Source organism: Siphateles boraxobius, unplaced genomic scaffold (assembly GCF_051911475.1).
Source record: "Siphateles boraxobius isolate OS27281-9 unplaced genomic scaffold, OSU_SipBor_1 31, whole genome shotgun sequence".
Taxonomy (NCBI): domain Eukaryota; kingdom Metazoa; phylum Chordata; class Actinopteri; order Cypriniformes; family Leuciscidae; genus Siphateles; species Siphateles boraxobius.
This window is the reverse complement of record NW_027508931.1, coordinates 7,737,391-7,753,953: the sequence shown is the minus strand read 5'-3', so window position 1 is coordinate 7,753,953 and position 16,563 is coordinate 7,737,391. Positions and strand designations below refer to the sequence as shown.

Here is a 16,563-nt window from a genome sequence, read left to right as displayed (position 1 = left end):
AAATTCTGACAATCTAGTGCTTCCATTCTTCCATCTCCATCACCACAGGGTGAGCGGGGCTTAATCCTACACATCGACTCCATTGTACCACCAACCATCCACGTCACAATTATTCTGCTGGGTCTGGCCCGACCATGTTCCAAAGCTAATTAAATCTATTAAAACAAATTAAGCTTGGCAAGGAGGAGGTGGAAGGGAATTGAAAACCTATAATATGAGGTATAAATGAGTCATCGCTGACCACTCAGAGCATAGTTGATATACTGCTTTTATAAGTGCATGTGGGAGCTTTGATCAATTGACATAACTGACATAATTTCTGAGCAGACATGATCTGAGGTTTTCCACCTTGTGCACCTTAATGAAAGGGTTTAATTGCCAGGCCTCTCAATCAATTCACTTAAATCATTAAAGAAAGACAATGTTACATTGGATAGAAGGTTAAAACAAATTGGCCCGGTTTCACAGACAGGGCTTAGACTAAGCCGGGCTTAGACTAAGCCAGGATTAGGCCTTAGTTCAATTAGGGGATAGTTTTTTTTAAACATGCCTTAAAAAAAAAAAAAAAACATTACCAGTGTGCATCTTGAGACAAAATAATGGCACTGACATATTTTATGATATGTCAGTGCAAGTTGCTTTCAGTTAAAATAGCTCAAACATGCATTTTAGTCCAGGACTAGCTTAAGCCTTGTCTGTAAAACCGGCGGATAAACTATTAACTAAGTATTTATAGAAGCAAACTGAGGCTGATTCTAGATTCTTTCCCTTTGTGTGTGAGATACAGTGGTTGGAGTTCAAAGTCTGAGACCACATTGAAATTCGGGAATTTAAATAAAACCATATTTAATCATAGGCATAAACAAAGCAAATTATGGTGTGAAATTGTGAATATGTGAACACTGTACAAAAGGTCACATGTTCTTTCAAATAAAGATAACATGGTCAAATAAATTAACAGTTATATTCAGTAAAGATGCATTTCATTGATAAAAAGTGTCAGGGAAGATTTACATTACTGGAAGAGTTTTCCATTTTATATATTTCCATTTTTTTTCATAATTGATAAGTAATGTTTCCTGAGAAGGATCATGTGACACTGAAGACAGAAATAACCTACATTTGAAAATATATTAAATAAAAAAAAGTTATTTTAAAATGTAATAATATTTACACCATATTACTGTTTTTACTGTATTTTTGATCAAATAAATGCAGCCTTGGTGAAAACAAGAGACTTCTTTCAAATACATCTCGAACAAAACTTTAGTGTGCATATGTCCACAACTGCAAGGCAGCACATTGGAATTGTCTGGCTGTTTTGTCTGGTAAAACCATTCCACAAATTTCAAGCTTTCACTCAGTAATTCCACATACCATCTGAAATCAAAGCTGACAGAAGAAATCTAATAAGCCAATAAGTGACACATCCAGACCAATAAATGGCCAAATCAAGGCTCAACAACTGGTGACCCAATAAACAAAATCCGAGTCAGTTACAAATGTTTTGAAGGCCCTTCGATTGATTTTGAGGAATCGTTGTGCTGCCCAATACATCAAAGCATTTCATGTGCAAATATAAAAGGCAGTTCAAAAGCGCTCAGCAGAAATCAATTAGCGCACTGGAATGTTTGAGCTACTCCAATTTCCTAAACCTTTAAGGCACACATTTGACTGAGACTCATCCAATCAGATGATTTTATGAAAATTACGCAGGATGCAGACAAATCTTCAGAAATAGAAAAACGATGACTTACAGCAGTTACAAACTTATAAATCATACCGAATTATGTTTTTTTTGAAAATGTAAAAATGCAGAAAGTTTTCTGTGATGGGTAGGTTAGGGGATAGAATATATAGTTTGTAAAGAATAAAAATCATTATGTTGATGGAAAGTCCCCATAAAACATGGAAACCTACCAGCCGATGTGTGTGTGTGTGTGTGAGTGTGTGTGTGTGGGGGGGGGGGGGGGATAGTTAATCAATAATTCAATAATAATAATAATAACAATAATAATAATACTAATACAATAATTAAATAATTAAATGATTAAAAGGGATTTAAGGAAATCCCTTTAATTATTATTACTTTATTTACAGTTAATAATACAGTAAATAATACAGTACAGTTAATAATACAGTAAATACAGTTAATTATTATTATTGAATAATAATAACAATAATAATAATACTAATACAAGAATTAAATAATTAAATGATTAAAAGGGATTTAAGGGAATAAATAAGAAAGTTAAAATAATTCTAATTGTAGTTATGGAGTAAAACTATTTGAAAATAACACTTTATTTTGAAATCTGCACACATTTACTCATTCCTCATCTTGTCACATTCTACTTACATCTTTCCACAAACTCTCGTCTTGATTCAGGAGGAACTGTGAAAGGCGGACCAAATGCAATGATTGGACGAAAATGTTTTTGCTCCTGTGACTTCCACAGAAGATATGTGTACATGTATTTAGACCACTTAAATCATTGACTGCTATCAGGATGTGAACAGAGTTTTAACCAGTATAACAAAAGTGTTAATAAAACAAATTTCCTACCTTTAACTTTTTAACTCCCAAAAGTTTTTTTAAACCCTCAAACTCCGCCTATGCAAAACACTATGCAAAAAAATATGTTTCTAGTGGCAGGACAAAGGGGAATAAGTCATTTCCCTAAGCATTCAGCCTCGGTTCTTTAGCATCTTGAAATCCCATTCAATTTTAATTTAATTCATCACAGCTTTATCCATACAAAATACAGAGAAGTGTCTCCAGCTGGTTCACTTGAGGTAAAACCGTAGTGACTGATTTAAAACTGATTCTTGAGGCACAATCAGGCTCTGACTCATCTGTGGAGATATGAAATGACAGTTTGCAATGATTGGACATGCATTTACCCAATCAGACTTTTTGGCCCACATCAAGCCTTTACACGCTTTCCTTAATGTGCGCTACTTCAACACCAAAACCCCTTTTCAGTGGGGTGTACATCTTTTGATTTCATTCGATACCTGTTTGATGTTTCCCCTTCATCTTTGTGTTTTCCATTTCTTCAAATAAACCAAACTGTAATGCATTCTATTTATATCTTGATAGGTAAAACTACATGGGTCCTTGACACTTAGAGTTTGAAATGCTATTATAGCTAAATATAATCACAATATTATTATTCAAAGCAAACTGAACCTTTAAATAACTGTGATGCGATTACAGACATTATTGCTGTGGTGCAGATATTGCATTTTTTCAGCTTAAAATTTCATGACTCACAACCAAATTTTGCACTCGTCAACCTACGTAGTTTCTGTCATATCCCTAACATACAAATGGCACAATGAAAGCACTGCACACATTATTTGTTTAGCTTTAAACCTCTGTCAGATTATGACAAATGATAGAAAATAGCATTGCTTGTTGTGGTTAAAGAAAATGCAAATAAAAATGTAAATAAATAGCCTGAAGTGGAACAAAAACCAGACAGAGTTTGTGCCATGTATTCTACAGACCCTCCATGAGATTTTCAGGACTGCTTATAAATCATCTCTGTTTTTCTCTGAATAAATCACCGTCCTGTGTATAAACACACCACATAATTAACATGCAAATCATATGCAATGTTTTCCTGCACTGTGGACTCATGCAACAGAATTATAGCCTCTCTAAAGGTAGAGTTTGTAATATGTGTCGCTTGCAAATATAAAAGCAGTTTTCAAGTAATATAAAAGTCATCAAGTAATGTGCTGCAATAATTTTTATCCTATATTTTCACCTCTCAGATCCTAATTAGAACATATGTTCATAATTTGAATGAATCAGTTGAATTCAAATACAGCTTTTGTGTTTCCTCTCCATTGCAAAGATGAATTTTGCTGATACTTATTTAATATGATTGGTAACAGCCCTATTGAATTTGATTACATTTATGAAATTGACACAAAAGATGATGCATGCATATAATTAAGTTTAAAAAATGGATTATTAAAGGTAAAAATGCCCATAAAAGGTAAACATCTATTGAAACGTATTAACAGAAAATAATTTCTGTCACTACTGTGAATTGACCACCCCACAAAATATGAAGACTATCAAACACTTTAAGTCAACTGTCCATGGCAGTCCTAAACCTACCAAAGTACCAGCACAATAAACACACACAGCAAAATACCGTCTAATTATCGTTATCGATAATATCACAGAAAATATTGAGATATCATTTTTTGTCAATATTGCACACGACTAGTTACAGACTTATAAATTAAAGTGCTGATTTATACATACCATAAAAAAAAAATTACTCATCACCTTTAAACTAAGGGCATGGTGTCTGAATCACCCAAAATAACACGCGACCTGTGATTCAGACATAGAGAGAGAACTAGAACTGCTGGAGAGAATACCTGTTTATGACAAGCGAGTCAATCCTTCTGACAGACAGAAGGTTTTTCTGTTCTTTCCCTGAGGAACAACAGGCTTTTAATCTGTTCTGTCAGTGACCTTGCAAGACAAACACAAAAAGCACATACACCAAAAACAGACAAACAGGCTCCTTGGTTAAAAACAAACACACAGACACACAATGTGTTGTGTCAATGGAGAGAGAGGTGGAGGAGAGCGACATGGAAGAAAGAATGATGAAAGATCAGATCGTTCCTCCGCAGTGGAAAAAATGAAAGCCAACAAACGGCGGCAGATTCATCCATCTCCAGATCACCTCATGTGTTAACCTGACTTCACCCCAAGCACAAAGAGAGGGGAAGTTAAGACTCCAGAGAGGATGTGGGACGAGAGCCAAGGAGTTGAGGAAGGAAACTGCAATGTCAGGTCTGCAGAGATCCCAGGAAGGGCTAAAACTGGCATTAAATAGCTTTTTAATTAAAGAAGAAAACATAAACCGTCTTTAATTTACCTGTCAAAGGGGTCTTCAGAAATTGTAGTTCTTCTTATTCACACGTCTCAATTCAATCAGCTGCTCCTATAAAAAAAAGCAATGAAGGGAAAATCAGCTGGAGTTCTGCGAAATAATTTTAAATTGATTTCTCATAGCATGATTAGTGTGCACAAGTAGAATTAGGGGTGACATTAGACACAAATGACTCCTAGGGCTACGCTTATTAGTGTCATGTTACAATGCAAATGTAATTCGAACCAAGTTCAATTTTCAGCTAAAATGTATTTATTTATTTATAGCTAAAATTAATTGACAAGATTTAGATTTTTGCAATTAATTGACCACGTTTCGTTAGAACAGAAAATAAAACTGAATTAAACACAATAAAAGGAAAAAAAAAGATTGTTGTGGTTTCTTGGTATCCAAAGGTTATTTCATTTTAATTATTATTATTATTTATATATAATCAAGTAAAATTGTAGCTCTATACCAGGAGATATATTTGATCTATTAAATATAGTTTTAGCTGGGGTGCATTTAATTCTGTGATTTGATGCATTATATATCAGCACTGAATTTGATCAACGTAAGGTATCTTCGAAGACACCATAATTTTGCTGCCTAACTTCTGCAAAAGCATTTGTTGTCGAGAGCATGATGCCATCAGACAGCTCACTAAAGTTTAATATATAAACTGCATTTTTTTGCTGAAACTTTTTCCTCTTCGTATTTATATGCATGTCTGCTTTTGAGTTCCCTTTCGCAGCTGCCGTGTTTTTTTCTCTCTCTGTGCAGACTAAAAAAGTAAAATGTTCTATTCATGTGGGGAACATTGCTAGAAAGCCACAATTGAAAGCCACACTAGTGTCACCACACCGCACACACATGCACACCTGTAATTCCATTATTAAGACTTCAGTATTATTACACCAGAATCACATAATCTCCCACTCTCATACGCACCACCTGGGACACCCTATGTGGCCGTCTTCGACAAATTGATTCAAGGAAAAATATCACATTTGACAATGTTATTTGCGAGACTGCAGTGTAATGGCGCAATGTCCTCGCTCCAGGTTCATGTGCATTAATCCACCCTACATCACTCAAAGAGCAATTAGGCTGCAGGTGAGTGAAGCAGCCATTTGTAACTCACTTAATAAAACCCAAAACAGGAGCGTTTAATGAGCGAGGCCTTTAACTAATGGACACTCTGAAATAATGAAATGTTTAAGCAATGACATACTCTAGTGCAGGTTAAAAGCTAGTATTCCAAATTGAATGTGAGCACGGGTTCCTCCCAGGATCAGCAACGGGTTAATAGGTCCTCGAGCAGGATGATGAGTGTGTGAGCGATCTGTGATGGACACAATCCTAACTCTCTAAAAGGAATAGGTTTTCCTTTAAAGTATAGCTGGAAAGATTTGATTTACTATGAGATAAAGCTTTTTAATGCTGTTTTTCTTTTTGTCATGTTAGTCACAAGCAGCTGTAAATGATAGATATTTTCTAGACACATGGTCATGTGACATTTTTTTTTTTTGCATGCTTGGAAGATTAATGGGCCGACACAGCTTACATGCATATCTTACCCACCCTCCCCTACACATAAAAGCTACGCAGCTTATTTGTTCGGCAATGGCAACCTGAGTATTCAAATTAATCAAAGCCCAAATGGTCTCATGTTCAGAATAAATGATGCTTGTTTATAAATCAAACGTTGTGTTGACACAAACTTTCATTTATTTAATTGTGTGCCAAATGGCACTTCAATGCATCCAGTCAGAGGGTATACTCACTTAATGGAAAGCTATTAGTGTTTCAGCCTAGCTAAACGACTCAAGAAAAATCAATTTTGTTTGTTCCTTTAAAGGCTTTAGGCATATCTTTTTTAAGCTTGCATCACAGTCTTTAGTTCAGTCAAAAGTTAGCCAGATGCAAACCGCATACTAATGCCAGGACTTGGGTGTTTTAAAAGCAACTTTGTTGCTAAATGTGTGGCACAAGTCTGTGGTAAGTCCAAGTCTAAATCAGAGAAATGTCTTTATTGCTGCTGAGTCTTTATAGCCCTGCAGTAACCCAGTGTGGCACGTCGAAATTGTAGCTTTACAACCTCCCCATCCTCCAGTTTAAACCCTACAGTTATTAAGCCTGGTGGGTGATATTGTTAGCTTCATGTGACAAATAAATACAGAACATTTTCGAAGACTCGAGGGTCAGATAGAGCTTTATTCCTATAAAGAAACCAAATTAAATATGAAGAAACTGCATTTAGAATGTTATTTGACTCCTTCAGAGGTATTAGGCATGATCCAAAGTGTAGCATGAAAAAGTACCTTACTAGAACCTTAAATTAGACTGATTTGGAACACTATACACATAAGCATTGCTCACAGACCAGTTTGTAAGCATTTTAGGGTTTGGTGAATTAATACAATTCCTTTATTTTTTTCCCTGAGGGTCAGGTTTAGGGCTGGACTTTCATGGCGCAATTTTACCTAGCAATCACGAGTCGGATCGAAAAAAATTTATACAAATCCATAACTCTTCAACATGAAGTGCACTGGAGACTCAATGCCTATTGACTTCACTGCATCTGTTGTAAAAATAAATGAGCTTTAGTTTCACAAGGTGTATTGTGTTGTATTATTGGCCTGTTATGGTATCAATAGACAACAATACATATACTATCTTTTATCTCCCAAGAACACCTTATTTCACGTGGCTCATTTTGATCACACCACTGTCATCCACCACCACTAAATTATTGCAAAAATACTGAGTGTGAAGCACCAAAATCAACCGCCAAACCCCCATACATCTACAAACAAACAACCAATGCTTTATTGCCTTTACAAAGACGTCAAGCTTATGGTGTGTGTGAGATTTACAGTGGCCCCCTTGCCTGTATAATGATATATCCGTGAGGTACAGGACTTTACATTCGGCTGAAGCCTTTGCCATTTGAGGCTAGATACATTTTAAAGGTGCTGCTTTGCTCTCTGTGTGGTCTACCACCATAAAAACATTAGTTATAAAAATATAAGACTATTTATCAGCAGCAGGCCAGGCAGCAGCGGCACGCCAGAGAATTCCAAAAGGTGAGAAGAAAGGACATCCGTTTAAATGCCGTAATCCCCGAGGTGAAAGGAACTTCAGAGTGAGATTAACTTAAGAAAATGCTCCAGGTGTTTGCTGTCTATTTTTTGTACTGTGCATGAATTTAAATTCTAATTTTACTGTTGAATAAAAAGACTGAGGAGAACAATTACCCTTTCCGTTTCATGGATGTGGTAATTGTTGTTTCTTCACAATAATAGTGTCTTTGAGATCAGCGCAATAGAAACGTCTAAGTTCCGAGGCTGGCGGTCATGGAGTGGATTAAGTAAATAAAAAAGGCAGGTCTTCAAACATAAATAGAACAAATAAAGAAATAAAGAAATCATCCTCCAATCACAGTGCACCGATGTCTCACCTCCCTGTGCATTAGTAGTCCGATTAGGGAGCAAATCCTGCCTGTCAGCTACAGATGATAACGTCGTTTCAACTTTAATGTCATAACACCTCTAATCCTCTTTGACGCAGATGAGCAGCAGACAAAAGCAGCTCATGGCGGACCGGGGTGCCCTATCTCCTTTCTCTCCCATCCTCCAACTTAAGTCTTCACCCACCCTGACATCTCCACTGCTTATGTCATGAAAGCCCCTGTCGGATTTTAACCTCTCGTTGCATCTGTTCATTCCTAGAATGACAGACAGATTGAACGATAGAGTGATAGATAGAATGACAGACAGAACAAAAGTTAGAGCGATCTATAGATAGATAGATAGTCAGTCAATCGGTCTATCAGTCGTTCGGTCTGTCCGTCTGTCTGCCTGGCTATTGATCGCTGTATTGACCTGTCATTCTGTTATTATATTTGTCTATCATTCTCTCAAATTATACTGTAAAGAAGGCTAGAATGACTTATTATCAACAGATAGATAAAACAACATAAATATACAATCAAAACAAACAAAACGGCAATGACACAATGATAGAATTAATGAACATCAGAACGATATAGAAACCCAGAATGGCACACTGTAAAAATTATTTCAACTTATTTTTTGTAGACATAACTACATTTTTATAGATTATCCAGACAACAAGAAAATTTAAGTTTGAGAAAGAAAGTTGCAAAATGAGTCTTGACCTCAAGACAAAAAAAATGGGCAGTAAACACAGGATAATAAGAAGGAAAGGAGGAAAAACAGACAACAGCGAGTCCAGCTAGTGTGGGTATTGCTGGCAACGATGGTCAGCTAGATCAAGAAGTGCATTGGGAATTAAATAAACTCCATAAGGAGAATCAAGAAGGACACAATCACACCAGTTGCTGAATGATATACTTAAACTACCGTCGGGAATAGACATTAAAATCGAGAGGGCACAACGTTCTCTAACATCAAAAGCAGAGGATTCAACAGCTCCCCCAAGATCGATAATTATAAGATTCCTGGATGCAGTGTTGAAATACGCTGTCATTAGACAAGCATGGAGCCAGGGTCAGATCCACTTCCAAGAAGGGTGAATTTTCTTCGACCAAAAGAGCAAAAGTCTAAAGTCTGAAGTCATCATACAGCTGAAAAAAAAAGCGGAATTCAGGCAAAATGCATGTACATAGTGCAACTAAAAATTAAACTCAGCACCGGGGAGAAAACATTTGCAACACTGACGGACTCAGCAACAATATTGAAGGGAGGGAGAGGGAGAGAGAGAGAGAGAGAGAGAGAGAGAGAGAGAGAGAGAGAGAGAGAGAGAGAGAGAGAGAGAGAGAGAGAGAGAGAGAGAGAGAGAGGGAGAGGGAGAGGGAGAGGGAGAGAGAGAGAGAGAGAGAGAGAGAGAGAGAGAGAGAGAGAGAGAGAGATAGAGAGAGAGAAGATACTCTGATTCAAGAAGTTTAATAGAACCTCAAAATAGAAAATCCAAAGGTTTTAATCTTTTTTAACGGAGATAATCTCGAAAGGGTACCTATTTGTCAATAGAATGTAAAAATAAAAATATAAACATTATATTATCATGAGTGTCTTCATACTGTATGATATGTTGCCATAAGTTCATACAATTTCTATGTTAAAAAGACCATATGGATGCTAGATTTGAACGTCAATGAGTGAAATGCACTCAATTAGACCTCTTAGGTGCATGTACAATAATGTAATAGGGGTCTAAATCGCAATGTGTTCAATGTTTTCCCTAGAGAGGATAGGTCACTCCTCTCTGCCACAATAACAACGGGAATTAGACACAGAAATGTGTCTAATGGGACAGATGGAAGCTTCCATGGTTATTGAGGGGTTTCATTTGTTGTTTTCACATACAGATATTCATAAAAACAAGGAGGAATATATGCTATAATATTATACAGAGAGTAGTCATCTTTGAATTCCATTAGTTACAACTAGGGCTGACAAAATGAACATGATCACATAATGTAAAACTAGCCAAAGGATGATGAAAGAAAACAAATGCTGCATTAATTGTGTTAAAAAATGTGAACGTGTTGAACTTAAAAAAATTAATTGCATGCGTTAATTTTTTTTAACGTAGCATTATTTTTTTATCCATCATCCTTTGGCTAGTGTTACATTATGTGATCGCACTCTTATTAATGCAATTATCAAGCACGATAAGACACAAAAGAATGCAGTACAGTACTGGCACACATCTGTGAATCGGTGTCTGTGACACACACACTCATGCCCACAGAAAGACGCTTCAGATAGTGCTTGAATTAACAAAAATTATGCCAGAATGCCTGTTTTGTCGAGTATCAACTTTTACAGTTCCTCCTGAACCAAAACAACAACCGTATGCTGCTTTCACGCCATAACTACTGTAATTTGTAAGAGATGGAAACCTGTGACATTATATTCGGAGTGGTTCGTGACTCGAATTTAAGCGTTTCAAATGGCAAAACAATCAACGGTGAAACTAATCTGCAGCAGTCAAGTGATACAGGTCAGTGCTCTTTAAATTGTTTATGTTCATTATTATTGCAATATTGTGTGCTTTGAGACATGAGGTAGTTTAACGCTGTCTCTTGTGACGCTTTTGTTTGCTCCCTGGTCCATGCGTTTTGAAGGAATTGTGGCTTTGGAAAGGCACTGAAGGGAGGGTGGGTTCGTATGCTTTCAAAGCTAGCTCGCTATTGCCAGTCTCTCCAAAAATCGCTAACCCTACCTTTAAGGATAATCAAAGAACAAAAGACAGAGAGAAACACACTTACTGCTCTTGACTGACTAACTTTTGTAGCTTTAATAAGGATTAATCTATATTTAATTTATAATTAATGCAGTGAAGACTGTAAAGTGCTTGATAACTTTATTCAATTTCTGTATATACCCTAACTGTTAGACCTGAAAATCATCTACATGGGTCAAAAACAACAAAAACTGTAATGTTTTCGACAGGGCAAGTAAAAATTTGAACCGGTCTGACTGAGCCAATAGAAAAATTGGGCCCTGATATATTGAAGGGCACAGATAAATGTGACATTTATTACAATGGGTTTATGTGAAGATTGGTTCACTTAAGTTCACTTATATTAAAAGTTGTTATATTTCCTAAAGCCTAATAAAATGTTAAAATTGATAGCTTTTAATTATACTGTAATGCTGAATGGCTAAAAGTGAGAAGAAAATCTATTTCATAAAGATATCAGTAGCAATATTGGTATCAGTGATACTGGCCTTCTTTCATAAAAAGATACCGTTAAACAAATGTCTAAAATATACCCTACTGTCTATGTTGTTTCTACATTAATTTGGAGATTAAATGTGAAATTATTACAATATAAAAATATATTACAGTATACATATATTCATAGGGTTTAGAATAAAGAAACAAAGAAATTCAGAACAACAATGATGTGAGAATGAAATAAAGACGTTAGATAGGGAACAATTTTTTTATATACAATTTATTAAAGAGGAATTATGTGAGGGGTGTCATAAGGAATTTATAGTCAGTTATGGAGAGAATTTGACTGGAAAGTAAAAATTAGATATTTTAAGACACCTCATGTGATCTGTGAAAGAACCATCTGTGGCATTACGTTGGAGTAAATGTGGTAAAATTGGAGAACAGACACATATTGTTTTGGGACTGCCACAAGATTCAATAATTCTGTTTAAAAGTGTTAAAAGGAAACAGACAAAATACTACAGTTATTGATATCTCTAGATACAATAATGTGTTTGTTGGGAGCATTGCCCAAAAAATGTACAATGAGGAAAAGAGATATGTACTACAGATATTATTACTGATTGCTAAAGGAAAAATGATTACAGTGTACTGGAAGGAAGACAATACTTCCAGTTTTGTTTAATGGACTCAAGTGAAATAAGTTTATACGATGGAAAAAAATGACTGCATGCCTACAAATGAAGATGGATGTTTTTTTCTGGGAAAGTATTACAATATATTTAGATAGGCTACTGTATGTAACTAAGATGGGATATAAAGAGTATGATGGCAAACTGTAACAGTAATATAATCTGTTATTTGTTGTAAAAATGCTATCAGAATGATTGATTGACAGACAAATATTGCCAGGTGCCATTACCATTCAGATCACCATATACAATGCACAGTTTGCCATCATCTGCTCTAGGACAGTAATGATGTTGAGTGGTGTTGTTCACTGATCGGAATGCTGTGAAGGTTACTGCAGAGGCTTCACTTTCCCATGCAGGTGGATTTTCCAGTGCTGTGCTCAGGACTCAGTGAACAGGCTGTCTGAACTCTGTTCTGGTCTGATACTCTCACAGAGGGCACATCGACAAGGAGATGCCATTACTGCTCATTTCGCCTTAAGCCATTCCCATAAACCTCCACTGATCACAGCTCTTAGTTGCACTTAGAGAAGACTTCAGAAATGCCTGCCAAAACATACAAAAGTTCTCTTTGACTCTCTGGTTTTCTTATTTCCCTGTTTCTCTCTATTTAACTCTATTGTTTTTATTACAGGTTTCTTTTTTTCCCCTTCTTTTTGTTGCACCATTGACATTTTCTTTTTTTCTTTCTCTCTTTTCTTTAACTCCCACACCAATGGGATAAACGTCTTACAGTCAAAATAGAACCAATTATTGCCTAAAGATCAGGCGTGCAATTTAGAGATTGGATGGAAAAACTGAAAAGATACAAAATAATCACTCCCGAGAGTTGCAAAAACACTGCAACCCTTAATCATTGAATTTCAAAACGCTCCTTTCACCAGCGAGCCTAATCGTTCTCCATGGCATCATTGATTATTTGATTATTATAAACATCTCTAAATGGTACTACAGCATGTATTTGTGATGACAAATGGTGCATGGATGTCACGCTGCAGCCATGCTTGTTAATGTTCTGTTGCAGGTCTAGGACTCCCCTTGAACTTTCTTTTACCCTGTATCTTGTCCTCTCATTGGCTGTAGGTCATCACCGATGTCATTTCCAGTCAAAACACATTTCACATTGCAGGACTCTAAGTTGCAGACAAGTCCAGATATTTAGCATGCTAAATATCTCATGGGCATCTGCAACACAGTTCTATTGGTTCTATCGATATAGTTTCTGCTCATCTGAGGCCGTAAGTAGAAAGTAAAGAAGATATCCTCATGGCAGAATTGTTGAACAGCAGTTTATAAATGTAGAAATATTGATCTTCAGATTCACTTCTCTCAGATCACGTGTTTGATAAAAACCACTACATGATCGAATTGCCTCCGATTTCAAGCATTTGTCGGCGATTTCCACATAACTGTGGTGCTAAAATCGTGTACTGTGTATTTCAGAGTCTCTTCAGTTCATAAATTAATTTCATGAATCATATCAAGGTTAAATGAGAAATTTTGTCAATGTCAGAATAAACAGTCAGCAGTTAACAAAAAGCTGTTCATTCTTGGTTATAATGGAGAGAACTTTCTACATAAAAAATGATGTATGCATGTATGAATACAGTTTTAAAACACAATGCCTTGGATAGGACGTAGCACATGTTGCTATTTTGACAACACGATATATTTTGTCTTAATTTTTATTAATTATCAATTAAATTTTTTTTTTACAGCAGAACACAAAAATAATAAAAAATAATGTTTCTATTCCATAAAAATGAAAGGGTCCAATGTTGTTTGATTCCCAGTGTTCTTCCACATTCTTTTGTGTTCCACAGAGGAAAGAAAGTTGTACGAGATTGGAAAAATAAGAGAGTGAGTAAATATGACAATTTTCATTTTTGGATGAAATGCCCCTTTAAAGGAGTAGTTCACTTTAAAATGAAAATAAGCTCATGATTTACTCACCCTCAAGCCATCCTAGATGTACATGACTTTCTTCTTTCAGACGAATACAATCGGAGTTATATTAATAAATGTCCTGGCTCTTCCAAGTATTATAATGGCAGTGGATTGAACAGATTGAAGCTAAAAAAAGTGCATCCATCCGTCATAATCGACCTTCACGTCTCCGGGGGGTAATAAAAGCCTTCTGAAGCAAATCGATGAGTTTGTGTAAGAAAACTATTAATTTTTAGCACGTTACAAAGTAAAAATCTAGCTTCTGGCCTAGAAAACTACAAATATTTCTGGAAAGCTCTTCCAAAGAGAGTTCATAGGCCATCTTATGCACATTGCACATGCAAGCACGCACACACACACACACGCACGCACACACAAAGAGCTAGCAAAATTTAAGATGTTACAGTATCTGTAGGAATCAAGGGTGGCACAGGTTTTTAAAAGTGAACTAGTGAATCAGGTTTCTAAAAAAAAAACTGTTCATTGGAAGATCTAGTTGCTGCTCATCAAAGGCCGTTAGTAGAAAGTAAACGAGATATCCTCAATTGTTGAACAGCAGTATATAAATGTAGGAACATTGATTTCAGATTTACCCACCTCGAAATATCATGTAAAACCATTAAGAACTGAATGTTGTTCAGACAGAAATGGGTCTTCATCAAGTATGCCACTTACCGCCTCAGAAAACCAATTTCTTCATTAGGCAATTCCAATCTTAGGACGTTTCTGTAATCTCAATAAAATTATCATTAAAATGATAATCACAAATGACTGTGATTAGCCACACCGCCTATGTGCTACTTTATCTGGTAATCTAGACAATAATTTTTACCTGAATAAATCATAATGAGAAGCTTTAATAGCCACTGAATTACAAATTCATAATGAAAAGGAGAAATAACATTGTAACTGATCAATAGAGACAATGTCCAGACCATTAATCCCTACCAGCTACAGACTCTTTTCAGATAATTGGCACTTGAATGCTTATACACTTGCAAAACAAACAAATTGTGGTTGATTATTATACAGTACATGTCAGATGGCCTCTTCCTGTCAAAGTGTGTGGTTATTAGCCAATGTATATGACACTAGCACACACTGTATGCATTAAAAATAGCTAAAAAAGCAAAGAAAGATAAAGTATTGCCTATGCCATTCATATAATGATTCGCATTCATTTAAAAACACCCATTTTCTAATAAATTAAAAGCCCAATTAAAAAAAAAAGTCAAGTTTCAATCGAAAATTTTGAACAGTAGTGTACATGTATTCAAACGTGCCGGGTCATGTCAGGTTTGACGTCAATCATAAACTATTAGTTCCTTCTTTAGAGAAAAAAAGTTATACGGTTTGAAATAACAATGACAGAACTCATTTTTGTCTGAATTATTCCTTTAATAACGTTACCACCTGTGTCAACTCTCTTTGGATGTGTTCTGTATAATAAATTCCTCTATACGGGGTTATACGCACTACTCTGTCCACCTAACTCACATTTTAATGTATTTCCTTTCAAATTAAAAATGCAATAACGTCCAACGCCCATAATCTGCCACCACTAATGCAACTGTCCATCTGCCTTTACAACTCTATTAGACATTCAATCTAAAATACAGCATCAAAAGGGCTTTAAAATTCAGGGCATCAAAACTGGATTGGCTTCCACAGTTGTCTTTAAACTTGGATATGAGAAATGTAATACTTAGATTTTTTTAATACTTGAATTTACCCTGTGTATTTATTTGCGAACAACATGTCCAGCATGTTAACTTAGCAGCCTGTGCTTGGTTATTGGGAACAGCTTAGGGCTTGACAAATACAACTTTCCTGTAGAATATAAAACAAAAAAAGATAAAAGTCAGAAAATCTGAGTCTTTAAATTTAGCTTTAGACTACTTTAAACTAAAAACTGCAACAAAAAAAGGCTATAGCCAAAATAATGTTTTGAGTCAGTCAGCCATCAGTTTTTCTAATGTACTTAAAGGACCACAGGTAGTAACGTGCACGGCAACAAAAAATACAATTAACAATTTCCATATCTGTATCTATCTATAACTTAGCTTTTTTCTGTGATGCTTAGTCAGATTTTGTGGGCATTTAGTGAGGAAGAGAGAGGGAGAGTGAGGTAGAGAAAGAGAGAGTGGGGATAGAGATTATTAGATTCATTTCTCTCCCAAAGCTTACTTCTTAAGCATCAATATATATATTTTTTTTTTTTTTTGTTGCAAGAACCCTTTCTAAATTATTTTAAACAGATTAAGAAAGCCACCACTACTGGTCACATGGTTAGATTGATTTGTTTAGAAGTGAAGTCGTGTCCTACCACTTTAAGGATCGAC

General features: G+C 35.7%; 1 protein-coding gene across 2 annotated transcripts in view; it reads right to left on the bottom strand.

The window, feature by feature from the left end:
- tspan9a (tetraspanin 9a) overlaps positions 1-16,563 on the bottom strand; it is a 213,031-nt gene that overhangs the window by 134,308 nt on the left and 62,160 nt on the right. The window contains exon 3 of one of the 2 annotated variants that reach the window (XM_077193636.1): positions 4,914-4,979. The exons of the other annotated variant lie outside the window; for it this stretch is intronic. The gene's annotated coding sequence lies outside the window, so the exon portion shown is untranslated. The remainder of the gene's footprint in view (positions 1-4,913; positions 4,980-16,563) is intronic. 2 annotated transcript variants of the gene reach the window in all.